Below are 18,012 nucleotides of genomic sequence, written 5' to 3' on the forward strand. Positions count from 1 at the left end.
TTAATTCAGCTAACACTATTCACAAAAGAATCAATTCCTATTGTAAAAAAAGAAAATTTCTCCAAAATTGGTGCTTCAAAGTTCTTCACGAATCTCTGCCTTTACTTATGCTCTGTCCATTCACACAACACTTAAGACAATAAGCAAAAAAACTCCAAAACAAACCAAAAAACAATGTTTAAGGTCTATCTACATAATTGGTCCTGTCTGCAGGTTTTATTACACTTTCCAGACATAAAAAAGGACATCCTACAATCTATAGTGGTAACATAATTTAAACTACAGATTTGGCAATTGTGTTACAGTATACCTAAATATTTAAACAAAACAGTGCTTTAATGAAGGTTGAAGACCAAAGAATAAACACCTTCTATTAGTACCTGGGAGAAGAAGGGAAGCAAAATCACTGCAAAGAGAAGTTAGTCCTTTGTACCACTTACAGAACTGTGCAGAACTGTATTATGGAGTTCAGCAGAGGTTCCCTAGTTAGACAGAAATGTCAGTGATACCTAACTAAAGACTTACCTCAAAATACTTTCAGATTCTCTTGAAAGATCTCTTTTGAATGCTTTTGTTTACTGTTTATTTTTTACTGTAATATGTGTCCTCTTTTCAACTATAAATGCTGTTTTCTATGTTTACATGCCATAAATAAATAAATACATGCCATAAGAGTCTATTGTAGTAAATATTCTTTAAAATGTATTTGTCAGGGACAGAAGAATAGCTGGAAAATATACAAAAAAGGGGTGAGTTTTCTTCCCCCTCTGGATGGTAATTTCAAAATATAATAAGTTCTTTATTACTTTTCATATTTGCAGCAATTATAATTCATGCGAGACTAAAAGGACTAAAACTCTGTAGGACTCCATATCCTCAGTGGTGTTTCCCATCACCAAGTAGGACACAGTTAGAAGACTCATAAAAGCACTACTCTTGTCTAGTCCTCTGTGTCCTTTAAAGGATACAAAAAGGTAAAGCTTTTACTTCTCAGAGTCTTGATTTCAACCAAAACTAAATTAATGAGAAGCAAGAACGTAATCAGACACATTTTACCAAACTACCCAAGTAATTTTGTGTTGTCTTTTTTTTTTAACTTTTTTTTTGTGTGCACTTGAGATCTGAGAACCATCTCACAAGAAAGGATAAATTATTCAAAAATATTAAATATATTCAAGTACAATGTGTTTACTTTGAAAGACCTCAGTAAGAGTGTCCTTAAAGGCAAAATTATCTAAGTACTTTCCAACATGTATTAATTCAAAATTAATTCCTCTGCTAAATACTTATTTCAGAAATCACAAATTTTTCCTTCTCATAGCTTTTGTTCTTATTGAATATGCTGAATGTACCACAATGTTAATTTGAGAGTGGAGATAAAAATCCCAGCATTTTAACTGGAATATATCATTAGAAGATTATGTAAGATAAGTATGATACTTTAATTGAAGGAGAACACTAGGCATTGTAGTAAAGAGAGAACTTATACTAATGGCAGCCTAACTATTTATATAAATTTTCCTCTGAAGTGTTTAGCTTTTTCCTTTATGCAGCAGCCTCCAGATAAATACAGCATTTTGGAAACAAAACCGTCATCTGGTTTAAAGGGAAAAATTATTCCTCTGATCAGTGAAATGGCACTTATGATTTTCCTTTTCAGTCTTTAGGCAAGACTCACACCTGTCTCTATGAGCAGTGCTTTTTTGGAACTGGTTCTCCCATTTGGCTGTCACTTGTTTGCTTACAGTTACAAACCCAACCTTCCATGCTAATCTCCAAAGTGACTTGGGCAGGAGCACAAGTGCAAGGCAATGCAATCCCTCCAGTCAGACCCCAAAGGGGCAGGCCCAGCCCCATGGCAGAGTCCTTCAGAGGACTTCAACTTTATTCACAGCTGCTTTGAAATTAAGCTGATACACTCATTGCTGAAGACAGAAAAAAAACCAATGCCTCAGAGCTTGAGGTATCCAATGCTGGTCTCAGCCACTCTCAAAGCAATCTTGGTTATGTTCAAGGGTTCACATAATCCTGGAGTGACAGCATTGAAATTCTTGTTATTTATGTAACTGAAGGGAAAGAAATGAGAGACGGAATGTGACAGCCTTCACAGCATTTCACTGACAGACAGACTACTATCTGAAACTGTCTGTGCACTGAGGGAGAAATGAACTTAAGGCAAAAACTGGAATTCAAACAGCAGGGGAACAGCCCAGAACCTGGTCAGTTCATAAAGGAAGTAAAAAACCTTTTCTGACTACCAGAACCTGTGTTTTATTTAAGTGAACTCGAATCTTCAATCCACTGCCATAGTAAATCTTCTACCCTTCAATTACTATTTTACTTAAAGTGAGTGAGCTGGCTTTTTAGTGACCCAGAAAATGTGTCTTTCTCCACAGGATGCAGTTCTGCTAACCATTATCTATCTACCTGCTGCAATGCACAAAATATACATTTTGCTAATAACAGCAGCAGCAACTATTTTTTGTTTCTGCACATTGCATATCATCTTTGTAAAATGAATTCCTATAAACATGCTTAATAGAGCTGAGGAGCTCTATAAGATGGTTAAATGAAGCTAGAATATTATCACACCACATAATTTACACCTTAAAAAGTGTAAGCTCTTCACACCCAAAGTATGGAGTAGCCTTCACAGCTCTACAGTTTAAATAATGTGAAGGAATTTTGCATAGTTAGAATCAGAGTCTTAATGCTAGTGGATCAGGTGCATTAGTCAGAATGGTGTCCACACCAAGTTATTTTTTTCCTCTGAGAAATTTACTTTTCTCTTCGGGTTCATCAACCTGCCATCTTTGGCAATTTTGCCAAAATTGACTTTCACTAGAACCCCACTGGGCATTTCTTTTATACTATAACTTAATTCCAAATTTCCTCTCTATCTTGTCTTCTGTCTATTGTACCCATTAAAAAATTCGGATCACTTTCACCTTCAGTGACATAATTTTAGAATGCTATGCAGCTTTTTCAGCCTGTGCACACAGATGTGTTGAAAGTATTTTTTTCCCCAGAGTTGTCCAAGCATAAAAAATATGACCTCACTACCTTCTGAGGCTTTAATTAATTATTTGTGTTTTTTATTTCCTGCTCTGCATCATGTTTTTGCGTTGCACAAATGCATGATTTTTCACAAGGCCACATAGTAATAGGACAAGAGGTAATGTCATATTGTCATTAACCTGAAAGAAGGAAGGTTTAGATTTGATCTTAGGAAGAAATCCTTCACTGTGAGGTTAGTAAAAGACTGGAAAATGTTGCTCGAAATTATGAATGCCTCATGCCTGGAATGGTTCAAGGTCAGGTTGGATGGGGTTTTGAGCAACCTGATCTAGTAAGAGGCATCCCTGCTCATGGGACTGTAACTAGAGGGTCTTTAAAGTCCTTTCCAACCAAAATTATTCAATTCTGATTCAATGCTGGTTCTCTGATTATAGTGTATTTTATGGGTCCAATTGATACTTCAAATTGATACTACAGATTCCTTGATTTTTTTTTGATTAAAGTTATAAATGCTACAGTTCAGTTTTTATCAAGAGCAGCCCTGCCTCACGAAGGTCAACTGCCCAATTATGAAGAGCTACTTTCCTTTAAAGGGTGGTTCATGAAAAAGTGGGAAAGTGGGACACTGTAAATAGCATAAAGTAGCTAGACAGATAAATCTGAATGTGATCAATTGTGATATTTTGAGATGCAATGAGGAAACTCCATCACAAAAAAATAAATCCTTCCTAAAAATAAGAGTCGTTTTCAAACTAAAGGGGGCAAAGGAAGCAAAAGAAAAATCAGGCAGTGCATAAGATAAGCACAGCTTTAGAAGTGCTGACCGTACCAGCAACTGCAGTGGCTCAATATGTCATTACTACTAGGAAGTCTGCTTGTGACAGAATTGAGTCATCTGACTCATCTTAAATTATGATTCTGAAAGAAAACATTACATTCAAATGCCATAATTAATAAAAACATAGAACCAAAGATTTGAAAGCATGCTGTGAGTGATTAGGAGACACATAAGCTTAAGATGTTTGCATAGTTTTAGCATTTGTGTCCTTAATTTCCTTCAGTATATACCATTTTAGGTTTACTAGGTTTTTTTGCATGAAAATAAATAGGTTTGGTGCACATTTAGTTTAAGTTTGATTTTGGTTTTGATAGGCTTTTATTTGTTTTTGGGGGTTGCTTGTTTGTGGTTTTTGCGGTTTTTTTGTTTGTTTCGGTTGGGTTTTTTTACTTTTTATAAAATTTAGGTAGCTATTAGCTTTCTATGGGTACTGTAAATACTGATTTTTAAAGTAGGGACAATATTGCTGTGACTTCTTTTTCCTTGTTCTTCATAACATTTGTTAAATTATTACTGATTTCATAGCACAGTGTAGGCGTTCCTAATATTTAGTGACTGAAATTAATAGATGTATTTTTGGTTCCTGGATACCAAGTGAAGGATATTACTGCATGAAACAAGCTTCTCCTGAATTTTGATATCTGATTTTTTTTTTTAGGTAGAGCAAAATTTAAGTCATAGTATATGGATATGTCATAGTAACAAAAAAATCATAAACACCTTCACTCTGAAAATGTTCAAATGAATAAATGTGGCAACTTCTATAAAGTCTTTGATCAAAAATATTTCAAAATATTTCTTCCATGAACTTCAATATAGAATCGGCATAATTTCCAAAACATAACTTCTTGTAAATTAATATAACTTCAGAGATAACACGACTTAGATTAGTTTAGGATATGACCTTTAATTTTCATGACAAATTTGACTTCAATGAAAATGGGAAATTTTTGTATATGCATGAATACTGCAGAAATAGCCTGCTTAGTCCCATAATGATGAGTCTTTGATTCTGAAAGGCATCACTGTTCTAATCACAGAATCATAAGAGAATCACAGAAAGACTTAACTTGGAAGGGTCCTTAAAGGTCGTCCCATTCCAAAATCCCAGTGTTCAAAGGAAAACTAAAATAACACAGTTCTTGTTTAGTCCCCTTTCTCTATCCACCCCATCTTCCAAGTGAACCTTTATGTCCAACAGAGGCACTGATCTTCTAGGCTAACATGACATTAAGAGATTGAAATGGTGACTGCTTTCTGCTTAATGTAAATGACATTTTTAGAGTAAATACATTTAAATAAATGGTATGATAGCTCTCCTTTCATTGGAATCTTTAAATTTAATCTGTTCTGATTTTGTGCCATTGCTTCCAAATTATTTTTTCCCATTAGAGCTCCAAATTTTGTAGAAAAATGATTACAGACAGGTTTCATTTAAACTCAAATTTACAGAAGCAGAAACAGCTTTATGTGTGGAAAAAAAAAGAATTTTGCACTGATTTCTTCTGCATACTTACTAGACTGAGTTCAAATAATGGCTTTCAAGTGGTGTCAGCATGCTTCAGAGACAAAACAGGAACTCTACCTAAATAAACTAACAAATGCAAGAGTAGTTCTTGACAAAATCTTGACGACCCTCTCTGAAATTTGAAGATACTTTTTTTCTTAGCCTTCTATTTAAATATAAAGAAAGGTAGATGCTCCTTTGCCTCCAAATTTTCATTAAAATGCTTATATTTTACTGAGATTTTTTTTTTTATTATTCCAGATTCACTCCTCATCCTTCATGCTTTTAAGCACAAGAATATGATGGTGTTAGAATTTTCTGTTCTAATATTTACAGGGACAACACTTCCAAAGGACTTTTGCAGAAATTACCATTTTCTACATTTTGAATACCCTTAACTCCCTTTCCATGTTCCAGAGAGGCCAAGAACTGTCCTTTTTCGCCTCTCTCCTTAAGTGCTTTCTCAAGACATGTCGCATTACATTACTTGGGAGTTCTACTGACCTATGGCCGTTCTCATTCTCACACCTGGGTCACCTGTTCTTCCTTGCACACTAAAGGGGTTTTTGCTAGATTTGAGGCAAGGCTTGCCCAGGGAGATGGCAGAGCTCCTCACTGTCCCTTACTTGATTGTAGCTTTTCAGCATCCTGAGCTCTTGGATTTTCAGGCCTGAGGTCTCATGTTATTAAACATTCCCTGTCAGAAAGTCCACTGTATGTGACTAAAATGAGGCAGAAGGCTGTGGTCTTCATGATTAGACTTAAAGGTATAGTGCATCTGATTTTGTAGTCCAAAGATGATTTAATTCATACTGATGTAGTAAACAAGGATGAAATAAAGCTCTGAAACTTCTAATTCAATACTGAGACTTAATGTTGATGCCAAAAGCTTCTATACAATCCCTAGTGGTACTGAAAATATTTTACCAGAAACCACAGCTACATTAAAAATAGAGATTATATTAAAGAATGCAAAGTGTCAAACTGTGGTCAACTATATAGTTATTAAAAATCTGTATATCAGTGGGCTGTTACATAGCTGATTTTTTTATCACAGAACAATATAGTGGCCTAGGTTAAATGGGACTTTTAAGATTATCAAGGTTATGGTTTGGTTTGGCTTGGCTTTTGCCAGTCAGGAACTAAAGACCACTTTGAGCATGCAAATTCTTTTTCCAAAGTCAGAATAAACCAACTGACTTGGTTCAGTTTTGGAGAGTTGCATATATTATCTTGCTGAATTCTCCTTCTACCTTTTCCTTTAACTCTGGTGTAACCCTTGTATTGACAGAAATAGTATACAAAGTTATTGCTTTTTTTCCTGCTCATATCCCTTCTGATTAATGAAATACAACACAGTATTTTTCTGTGCTGAGCTCTCATTTCAAAATTCCATACCAAAGATTGGGCTGCAATGATAAAAATGCAAACTACAATGATTTAAGGATGCACAGTAGGATTGTGAGTGAGGCATGAAGGAAAGTCAGAGAGGACTGAATTAACTGTTTCAACCAAGATACACAATCTAAAATGATATTTCTCTCTTAAGACAGAAAATGGAAGCATATTGACATTTTACTAAGAGTTGGCAACAGATCTTCTAGCATTTCTTAAGATGTCTTTATGTTCTGCCAAACATAGGAAGTGTCTTCAGAGTAGTTGAATAACAAAGCTTTCCTACATTTCCAGGCCTAAAGAAAACATCTTTTTATTTGTGGATTGTAACTTTACTTTTTCCAGCAGATTCTCTAAGATTTTTTTTTCATCTCTGCTTGACTTTTCTAAACCAAAGAATACTGGGGTTAAGTTTCTATTTCCTAACCAGCAATTTTAGTACCCTGCAAATGTAGACATCACTTAATGTTTGAAGACACCAGGGAAGAAACTGGAACATTGTCACTGGATAAACCACATCTCTCCAAAGAAAGGCCTTGTTTACTGTATTTAAACAGTTTTCAACATCTGTTGATTATATTGGAATGTGGACACCTAAAGCCCATAGTCTAAAGCATATTTCTGACTTTCATCTGGAAAATCAAGACTGAGTAAACTTAAGGACTCCAAATAAATCCAAACACTTATTTAAAGTTCAAGAGTAACTTGGACTACAACTCCCTGTACAACTCAAAGTATGCAGATGACTGCATACATAATAGCACAAGATTACATCCAAAGAAAACTGAAATGGATTGTTTTAATTTATTCTAACAGTTTCAAGAATCAGCAGGTCTTGCATCTGCAGTGTTAAGATGTCTCTAAGTGACTTTTTGGGTGTGCATTTTGAATTTAGAAGAAGCCTGAATTTCATGAAGGAAATGGTCAGAATTTAGTGAATATCAGACCCTTTCTGGCTGTAAAATCTGATTGTCTGAAGTCACCTACTACTTTTGAAGGTACTAGATTGAATTGTTAGAGATTATTTGAGCAAGTGGATTAAAATAAGTGTTTTAAACCTGAGGGGATTTACTCTCTTTTATTCACACAACAGCACATATGCATTTCTAGTAATTTCAGCACAGCTATTCCAAGTTTTCTTTACAGCTGAAGAATATCAACTTTTGGTCTCAAAAGCAAAGCATTATGATAGCCTTTGCTTCTTTTCAGGCACGCAGTTCTTGTAACACTGAGAACTATGAGAAACCTTAACTAATTTTATTACCCAATCCCTGGATAAGTACTTTTAATAACCTAGATTTGAAGGTTAAAGAGCAGGAAAAAAATTACAATCATCCAGAACCTTTTGTGTTCTGCTCTAGGAGTGTTCTAGAGCCACAAATGTTCCTTGATATATAGACACTAATCCACCAAAATTAGAGCATTTACTCAAGAAATGTAGAAATTTAGAGTATTAGAAATATGAGTCAATAGAGAAGATTTTTGACCTGATAGTAAATTATTTTTATAAAGTACTGCACTGATACAAAATTTAGCTACATCTGCTAATACTAAAATTATCTGTTGCACTGGTAGGCTGAAATTGAGGGTTGGAAGGAAAAATCAGTTCTTACAGCAGTGTTGGCCTAGGGAAGGAAACTAAGTTAATCTGCCTGCAAAATCACACTTTCAACAGCCATAGTTACATAACACCACCTCTCATCTAGTTTTATTTGAAACACCCTGGGCACAAAAATTTATAATATTTGCACACACAAAAAATTTCAGTTTATCAAATTGTTCTCTTTTCTCTTTTGAAAAGAAATACATATGCATGTATGAAATAACTTCCCCCCCGCCCCTTTCTTTTGTTCTGAAATGGTAAGTCATTAAACCTATTGGTATATAGTGCTTTACAGCAGCACTTAGTATAATCTAGACCAGTAAAGACAGAAACATTCTTGAGATGCCTAAAACCTACTCAGGGAGGTTTCTAACATCAAATGGAAAGTATAGAGAAAACCTTCACAGCCTCATTTTATGGAAATTCACAGATGTTATGCACTGTGCATCCCAAATTCACCACAAGAATGTTAGGAAAACAAGTTGAATAGGCAGTAATGAATCTTTTCAGAGGGATGAAAACAAAAGGCAGAATGAAAGACAATTTACTTCCAATAGTTCCTCAAACCTTTTTAAAAATAGAATTTCAAATTACAACTCTGAACCTACCCTTTTGTTTGATTAAAAACATCTCATTACCCCATACAAGCTCATCATCATAAAGATATATTAGTCTAGTCTTACTGACAGTGACTTATTGCTAACTCGAAATTGAATATTGGTGTTTTGCTATAGAAATGCCATTACCAAAAATTGCACGTAAGTCATTAGAATCAATGGCACCTTCAGATTTAATTACACATACAGTCAAAGGAAGACCAGTAAGTCAGAAGTGGTTATTATGCATAAAAAGTCATAATACTAGTTTGGAAAAAAAAAAGCTCTTTGCCAAATAGTTTTTAAACCATTATATTATTTTTTGTGATTTCTATCTTACAAAAGCTACAAAATTATCATATGTAATGCAGAAGAACATCTTAAGCCTGCTGCTATGTCACCTACAGATGCTTTGGAAATTCTACTCATGGTTTTCACTTTCAGTTCTTTTGCCGTAATTCATCCAAATATGTCCCAATTCTGCAAGTGCTTAAGTACATTCTTAAATTTCCATTAAACACAATGAAACATAATCATGGAAATTGAGATTAAACCCATGTAAAATTATAGCTTTAGCCGTCAGACTTCTGACTGCTCGTGTTTTTCCCTCTTCTGCTGGCTTTGCAAACTCAAGATAGAAGAAACCTATGTACGACATGACATCTGGGGAATTGCACCAGAACCACTTTGAAATGCACCCACTCTTTTTTTTTTTTTTTTTTTTTTTTTTTTTTTTTTTCACAAATCTGATTGTAAAATGCCTAACTATCTGCAGGGAAAATTGTTGTGTCTGGGCTCTTCTTAAAATCTGGACATTTTCTGCCATTTCTAGTATTTAAAAGAGACTGGCCAGACACTTTTTTTTTTTTTTTTTAATGTCTTCCATCCTCAAGGGAGCCCTGAAAGCAATGAAAGAAATGCTACTACTTTTCTTTTATAATCACCACCCACCATCTCAGAGGAAGTTTAACTCAAGCAAAGGCTAAGTCACTTTTCTTTCCTCTCCCTTCTTAGGAAATTCAATATATTAAAATGCCCAGCCTTGGGGATCAGCTTGTTACCCAAATGCTGAAGAGAAGAATATTCACTCCCTTGTTCCAGGTGCTGGGAAAGCTGCTGATTTTGTTTTTCAAAATGCCCAATTTTCCACCTTAAACATACAAGCGCTCCTAGTGGCACTTCTGTCAAAAGGGGCAGTTCTTTTCCCCAGCACAAATTTGGAGTGGCTGTTGCATAGCTTGCTGTTGAGGACCCCTATAAGAGGACATATTTTGAAAACTTTGTTTCACCATGTCTAAAATAGCAAAAATGGCCATTTCAATGGCAAAAAGACTAGAGAAGAAAGTTCTTTCCTAATGACAATTAAGATAACTTCAAAGATAAAATTCAGGGCTCGGACAAGAAAAGTGTCAAAGTAAACAGTAACAAAACCTGAGGGAGGTATTCAGGTTAATATTTTCATGGTCACATATTTTTTCTGGTAGAAAAAGCGGCCTTCCACAGTACTTAATTACAATAAAATCATGATAACAGAATAAACCAGCTTCTCTGAGGTATTCTGACCTCTAGAAAACTAGATTTTCCAAATATAGAATATAATTACCTTTCAGATATCATTATTAAAAGCTATGTTTAAGAGCAGGAATAAGAATCTCTTACTTTAAAAACTATATAGCAATGAAAATTGCAAACATAGGCCAGGGGTCTCAAGAATTACCTTCAGTCTTCCTTCTAATAAAGTCATGAATAAACACAACATTCCCAATAAACACAGAATACAGAAAATACATATTGACATAATGAATGCATTCACATTAATCTAGTTTTTTTTTCACTCAGATTGATGGAAATGTAATAGAAATAACCCAGAAATTCAAAAATTACTTAGATCTTGCCATACATTTCCTTTCTTCCTGAGAGTGAGGTTTATTTGTTAATAAATCCAAAGGAACTAATTGCATTTATTTAAAGTTGCAAGAGTATTCTAGTAGAATTCACTCTAAAAGTGTAAATTAAATGCTAAGCAAGGGTATTTTTCTTTAAAACCTAGAGGTATTATAAGATCATTTAGACATTTAAAATTTTAATAGCATACAATTACAGTCAATTAGAATGGAACGTTTACCTTGAAAACCAGGTTCCATAGATAAAAGCAGGAAAGACAAAAGAGTTTTCTGCCAAGTTTTCCAGCTCCACGGCTCACTTACTAGGTAAAAAAGAAAAAAGAAAAGAAAATTTATTTAGTCATCAGTTGTACAGAGATTTTTGAAATGGTGATACTCTCAAAGGAAATGCCTTGAGACATTTTCAAATTATATTTAACTCCTGTCCAAAAAGGAATAGAAAAAATTTTCAGAGCCATAAATGTGTCTGCTAAGGTAAATAGGGTTAGAGGCAATTGAAACTTCCTAATAACACCAAAAAATGGAGTGCATTCATTGGCACTCAAGGGGAGCAGGCTACTAAGCTGCCTAGGGTAGGATAGAGAGACATTTACTGGAGGATCTGAAGGTGAAACTGACAAAGCATTAAACCCAAATAGAGACAAAGGGAAAAAAATCACTTCAACAGTAGGATTAACTGTTTTTCTCTGCTGGTGATAGAACTTGGCACCTCCACAGATTTCTCCATCCATGTCTTCAACTCTACAGTAAGAAAGGAGGGTTTTAGAATGTCTTGCCACATTGAATTAAAATCTGAACTTTCCATTTATTTTAACAGACGAAGAAACAGCTGTCTTACACAGTGAAGGTTGAGGAGTTAAGAAAACTTCTTAATCACATATGTGTCAGGACCAGAACATCCTTGAAAGAACCACAGATTGATAAGACAGAACTATAATGATACGAAAGACTAACAAAGAATGCACTATTTCAAAATTAATGTGAAAAATGCCATAAACTCTTTTGATCAACATGTCTCACACAAGTTTTCAAAAAAACCCAACCAAAATAACAAAATTATTTCTCTTCTTCCATATACAAATTACTTCTCCAAGACCTTTCCCAATACCTGAAAAAGGTTACCCTGCATGTCTACATAAAACATATTGAGATCTATTTGAGATTATTCTGTAAACTGAAAAACATCATATAAAAAAGAAATAAGAATATTATTTAAAATTATTTGTATTCTTAGGATATAATACAAATATACAGCAGTTACAGAAAAGGTTAGATATCACAAGTAAAGGCAGACTTCATGATGAAATATGTTTTATCTAACTCTCATTCAAATAGCTTGTTATGTGGTATACGAATATATGAGCTAATTCAATGATTTTATATTATAGTTTGTGGTTCATAATGGGCAAGGTAAGTGGACTAATAGCTGAACTGCAGAGAACATCTGTAACATAAGGAATTTATGCAATTTGCAGAAGCAGTCCTTAAAGACAGCAATGAACTGTCAGCACTCCAGGGTCTGGTATTGTCTCCACTAAACACAAATATTTCCCTAGAGAAGAAGCTGGGTTGCATATTCACCAAAGCTGTAGTTTTGGCATGATATTTGCATCAATTCTCTAATACTTCTGTAGGACACAACAGAAAATTTATTTACACTCATAGCAATATTTTTTCCAGGTTTTCTCTTCCTAGAGAATTGTAACTATTTATTGATTTTGCATTTTTTTCTCTTTGAATTCTTTTCAGATATGACACACAATGTAATGGAATTGGAAGAAGAAGAAAAGAAAAACCCAAAAAATTAAATCATAATTAAAAAACTCACAAAAAAAAAAAAACAACAAAAATAAGAAAAGCGCAAAAACTCCACAAATAAGCCAATTCACCATGACTCTATTTTTTTTTTTTCATTTTTTTTATGCTGATGCCAAAGGGAAATATTTTAAGTATTATAGTTGTTTCCCTTCACCTTTGGTTGGACACACAACAAACCTGAAACAAGGGTGAGCATGAGATTCTGGAGGCTGAGAGAATTAAACTCTGAACCCTGCATTATATTCTAACTAACCTTCAAAGGATATTTAGATATCAGATCCAAACAGGAAGAAACAAATGCTCAGGAAGTTCCAACTGAGTATGAGGAAGAACTTCTTTCCTTTGTGTGCGATTGACCACTGGAACAGATCATCCAGAGAGGATGTGGAGTCTCTCTCACTGGAAATATTCAAAAACTGGCTAGATGAAATCCTGTGCCATGTACTTTTGGATGACCCTGTTGAACAGGGACGTTGGACCAGATGACCTGCTGGACCAGATGGCCCTTCCACCTTGAACCATTCCAGATTCTGTGATTTCTCTCCTCACTAAAATGTAGCAGCAAAATAGAGTATCAACATCAAAAACTTCTCCATTAGAGAAAGTCAAGGGTCAAACTGCTGATAACCCAAATGTTGATAACATCTCCATCTCATTACTTCATTATTTCTAAGCGTAAAACCCAAGTGGTAGGAGAGGACTAGAGGGTTGTTGTTATTAAGACCCTAGTGAGAATTCAACAAGGTCAATACAAGAGGCTATCAGAGAAGAGAAATTTTTCTGCAGCAAGACACAGCTTCTTCAGAGATAAGTGATTGCCTAAGAGGTGAGACAAAAAGGAGCTAATCAGTTTTCCCAGCCACAGGATAACACTAATATCTCACCTTAAAACAAGCTGCCCCTGGCCCCAAGCTGCTCTTTAGGTTGTACAGAGCTGATGCTGGTGAAACACACAAGCTTACTAACCAGCTGTGGAAATGGAAGAGGATAGTCAGTGCCAGTGTGTGTACACATGGGGGAAAAAGGGCAATCACATTGGAAAAAAAGTATTGTGCGCCCTTCGGATATAAGATCTGGGAGCTCGAGAGAGCTGCTTTATGAGGGCATCAGCTTAGTTGTCAAGAAAAATCTTAAAGGTAAGTATTATTGTGAATGGAAGAGATAAAAAATAGAAAATACTGATAGACAAATAAGGAGGGGCTACTGCAATTTTCTACCAAATCTTTAGTGGTACTAAAAAGCCAGATGGTGTTTTGTAATAAAAATAAAAATCCAAAATAAAGTAAAATATGAATTTCATTCATAGACTGTACATGGAAAATGCAGAATGTTTTGCCCCAAATACTGATTATCCTAGTTTTTTGAAGGAAAAATTATCTGCAAGAGTTCCCCTCTGGTAACTCTGGAATATTTTACCTAACTTTGTCTATTGCAACAACACGTGTGCAGCCTTAATTAAGATGTTGCTTTACGGAAGAGAAAAACTGTCACTAAAATCACAGCTGAAAATTTAACAATATCAAAATCCGCAGTTATCAAAACTAGAAGTCACGAAACCATGCTACACAGAGACAGCCTGGAAATATTAAAGATTTCATTGGACTTTTTGAGCCACATGCCAAACATGTGAAATATACTAAGACAGTCTTGTTCTAAGATCAGACAATAAACTTGAGCAACAGGAAAATAAGTCATGTGATCTACATTGACCTACATTGAAAAAATTTAATGTCACAGAGCTAAATGTTGAAACACAACCAAAAAATGCCTGCTTAAACTGCAGCAAAATAAACACATCATATTTACAGAAAGATGATCTATACCAGAAGAAAAAGATCCTCCAGAGCTGTATCTTGAAAATATAATGAACTAATTTTATATATAAATGAAAGCATGAAAAAAAAAATCTTTATACAATAGAATTTTGTAAGGGTACTGGCCATATTTTTCTTTGGATTAAATCACAGGTCAGGATTTTTTTATAGAAAGAGCTGTTACCCAACATACACGGAGGAGAGAAATAGCTTGTTTTTTAATCTGTCGTATTTCAAAATATTACCTTATAAAGTATCTTTCCTTTCAAGCCCTAATGATTGGACGATAAAAAAAAAAAAAATCACATAAGCTTAAGGTAAGAATAGATTTTTGCTGGTTTTTTTTTTTTTTCTTTCTTTCCTTTTTTTGGGTTTTTGGCTTGGTTTGGTTTGGAGTTTGTTTTTTGTTTTTTTTTTAATTCAATGCATGTTTTAGATTTCTTACAGTACATACATATTAAGCTTAGAGACAGTTTTCTTCAAACCTAAATAACTAGCTAATAAAAAAAGTAAACCATGTGGCACAAAGATAACACACTTTCTCTGAAATCAAAATCTCCAAGACTTGGTATTGAAGAAGTTAATTAAAAATATCTGCTGCACACCAAGATCTTCAGACAAGACCTTCAAGAATCAGCACTAGGTATAGGTAGCAAAACTCTTCAGAACATTGCTGCTTTCAGTACAGTTAGTAAGTTGTGCCAGACCACTGTAACCCACAGGCTCCTGTATATTCTCCTATCTCCATTCCATGCTCCCCAGCTACAAGGAGTTCCAGAGAGACACAAAGGAAGTGTAGCTTTGTAAGGGCAGACATTACACTGAAATATCCACAGCTTCCTATTTGGAGTTAAGGGGCATACTATCCTCTCTGGATATGTAGTTGAACTTCAGCATCCTAAACAAGAAAATATTGGTAATAACAAAATCAGATCTTAAAGCTGACACAACTGGAAGTATTGAGTTTAAATTGCAGAAAAAATAGATCAAATTTCAATGGAAAAATCCTAAGGATGCTTTAAGCACTGAAATAAAGTGTTTTTGGGAGCTGTGGACCCTCCAATATTTCCATCATTGTGAAATATTGGTAAATATCTATCTGAAATCACACATACACAGCGAGAAGGCATCACTGGGGAAGGGCAGTGGATAATAGGCTCTTAAGAACCCATCCAACTCATCTTCAATGATATTTTCAATAGTTTCTAATATTTAAACAATACAAACTGGATATACTTTTTGGTTCATATTTAAATCCTTCATCACTTTATTTGAGGAATCAGAAGTGATTCAAAAGTGAACAAAGGCAATATTTTTGGCTTCAAAATCAAGATAAATCTGAAAAACGTCAAATATTTTCCTTTTTAAATATCCTCAAGATTCATATAATCATAAATTACTACAGTTCCTATTCTAATGATTATGCATGAGATTTTTGAAAAGTAATCAATTTTAGATTTTTGAAGCTAAATTATTATCTCATTTCCTTTCCACAAAGCCCATATAAATTTATTGATGTTTTTATTCAAAATATGGATGGATTTTGCAATAAAATAATTAACTTCTGTTATTCGCTTCATTTTTCATCATCCTATAACATTCAGTTACAATGAATGCTTACTAAGTCTAATATTTAATTACTATTACAGACAAAAGTTGATAATTTTCCAATGAAAGTCACAATGTTTGGTCATTATTAAAATGTTGCAAACAAAATTCAAACTTATCAAGAAAGGAAAAAACCTTCACTACAGGATAAACTTCACAGCATCAACTGAAAAAATCATAATCATTTGACTCTCTCCTTTCAGTGCTTGTTCTCTTTCCCTTCAAGAGCATTCCTCTATAAATACAATAAAAGTGTTAGTTTGATTCCTCTCCCTACCTCTAGAGATTTCCTCAGATTTACAGCCACCTGTCAAAATCAACTTAACATGTATCTTGAAAACCAGAAGGCAGTTTTGTTAATGTCTCGTCAATATATATGTACCATCTTTAGGTTTTTATTTTTATCTGTGCTATTCCAAACATTAAGGTAACTGATATAGATATATGCCTCCTACTCAAATCTCTCTCCAACCCATCCCACTTCCTCGCATAGTGGATGAAACAGTGCTTGGTGTGTTACTCATTGACAAAATTACAGCTATTAAGAATTCCCTAAGGACAGAGAGATATTCTACATATTTCTTGCAATGAAATATCATCATCAGCTCCCTTCCAATAACCTGTAACACCACCACTTGTCAGATATGTTCTCTTACAGTTTTGAATACCTCATGATGGACCATTGTTCTGTAAACCACTCCTATAATTTTGTTTCATTTTGGAGACATTTAGGAGTAACTAGTTAAAATAGTGGGAATTATTATATCAGTCTCTTAGGAGAAATCATCTCTTTTTACCATGGATGGTGGGAAGACACAGTCTTATATGAACCAAAGACTTGATAAAACTACATTACATAACAGCTCAAAACTGGCAGAGTCAAAGACAAAGTTTAAACATGTCACATTGAACAGGACAAAGACAACATGAATAACTAAAAGGCTCAGTATAGACACCAACAATTGTCATTTTTAACTGTAGGTTTCAGTCATGCAGAGTTTCACAGACTGTTTTATTTTGTTGCATGATAGCTAGTTCAAAGAAATTGCTCTTTGGTAGGAAAAAAAAGTTTATGAAATTATTTTGTATATACTAAACTGTTGCACAGCCTGTTTTATATTTTTTCCTTTCTAGTCCAGCAAATATGATTTGTCACAAGATAAAATTAGGTAGTAAGCCCTTCATTCAAGAGTGTTTCCCTTTTCAACCACAGAGTTGTTGAGATAGGAAGACAGGAGAAATTAAAAGAATAGATATTAGAAAAACTTTAATTTGTATGAGAATAAGTCCAACAGCACTCTTGTATTTTCTATGTGACTATAATCTATGTTTATCATGTACCTCCTACCCCTCTATCTTTCCCACCTCTATTATTTACAAAAGAAACATTGCTTCCCATTACGTAGGGCTTAATTCTTGCAGAATAGTGAGTATTTAGGGTTTTTTTCCATTAAAAACCAAGGACAATTTACTACAAGAACTTTGGGAGAAGTTCATTAAGAGAAAGAAAAAAAGTTTAATTTCAATGCCACTTAAAGTACACAGTTACAATAACCAACATGAGACAACAAAACCTGGAGTTAAGGCACTGCTTGCTGGCTTTGGTGGGTAAGCATCTTTTATCTTTTGTTTGTTACTCAAAGTTGCCCTGCATCATTTCCACAGCTGACAAAGATAAGAAATATGCTATTTGCTTTACCCATGGATACACAGAGCAATTTCAGTGCCAGTGACATGGCTTCACTAAGAGCTGCTAAAATATATGGGGATTACCAAAGGGCAAGAACCAATGAAGGAATTGCCTTGCTTACAGCTTCTCTGCCTTACTCTGAAACAAAATCAAATTGCCTCTGAGATTGCCTTTCTCTTCCACACCCAGATTTATTTTATTCAGTCATATACAGAAACAAG

The 18,012-nt window shown here is 34.4% G+C and overlaps 1 protein-coding gene across 5 annotated transcripts in view; it reads right to left on the reverse strand.

Annotated features, from left to right (window-relative positions):
• The window catches only part of LINGO2 (leucine rich repeat and Ig domain containing 2), a 484,582-nt gene that overhangs the window by 310,161 nt on the left and 156,409 nt on the right, over window positions 1-18,012 (reverse strand). For 4 of the 5 annotated variants that reach the window (XM_071424533.1, XM_071424529.1, XM_071424532.1 and 1 more), the window contains exon 3: window positions 11,083-11,163. The gene's annotated coding sequence lies outside the window, so the exon portion shown is untranslated. The remainder of the gene's footprint in view (window positions 1-11,082; window positions 11,164-18,012) is intronic. The other variant, XM_071424531.1, reaches the window with a different exon arrangement.

Source organism: Agelaius tricolor, unplaced genomic scaffold (assembly GCF_023055355.1).
Source record: "Agelaius tricolor isolate 1412-34295 unplaced genomic scaffold, bAgeTri1.0.p SCAF_4, whole genome shotgun sequence".
Taxonomy (NCBI): domain Eukaryota; kingdom Metazoa; phylum Chordata; class Aves; order Passeriformes; family Icteridae; genus Agelaius; species Agelaius tricolor.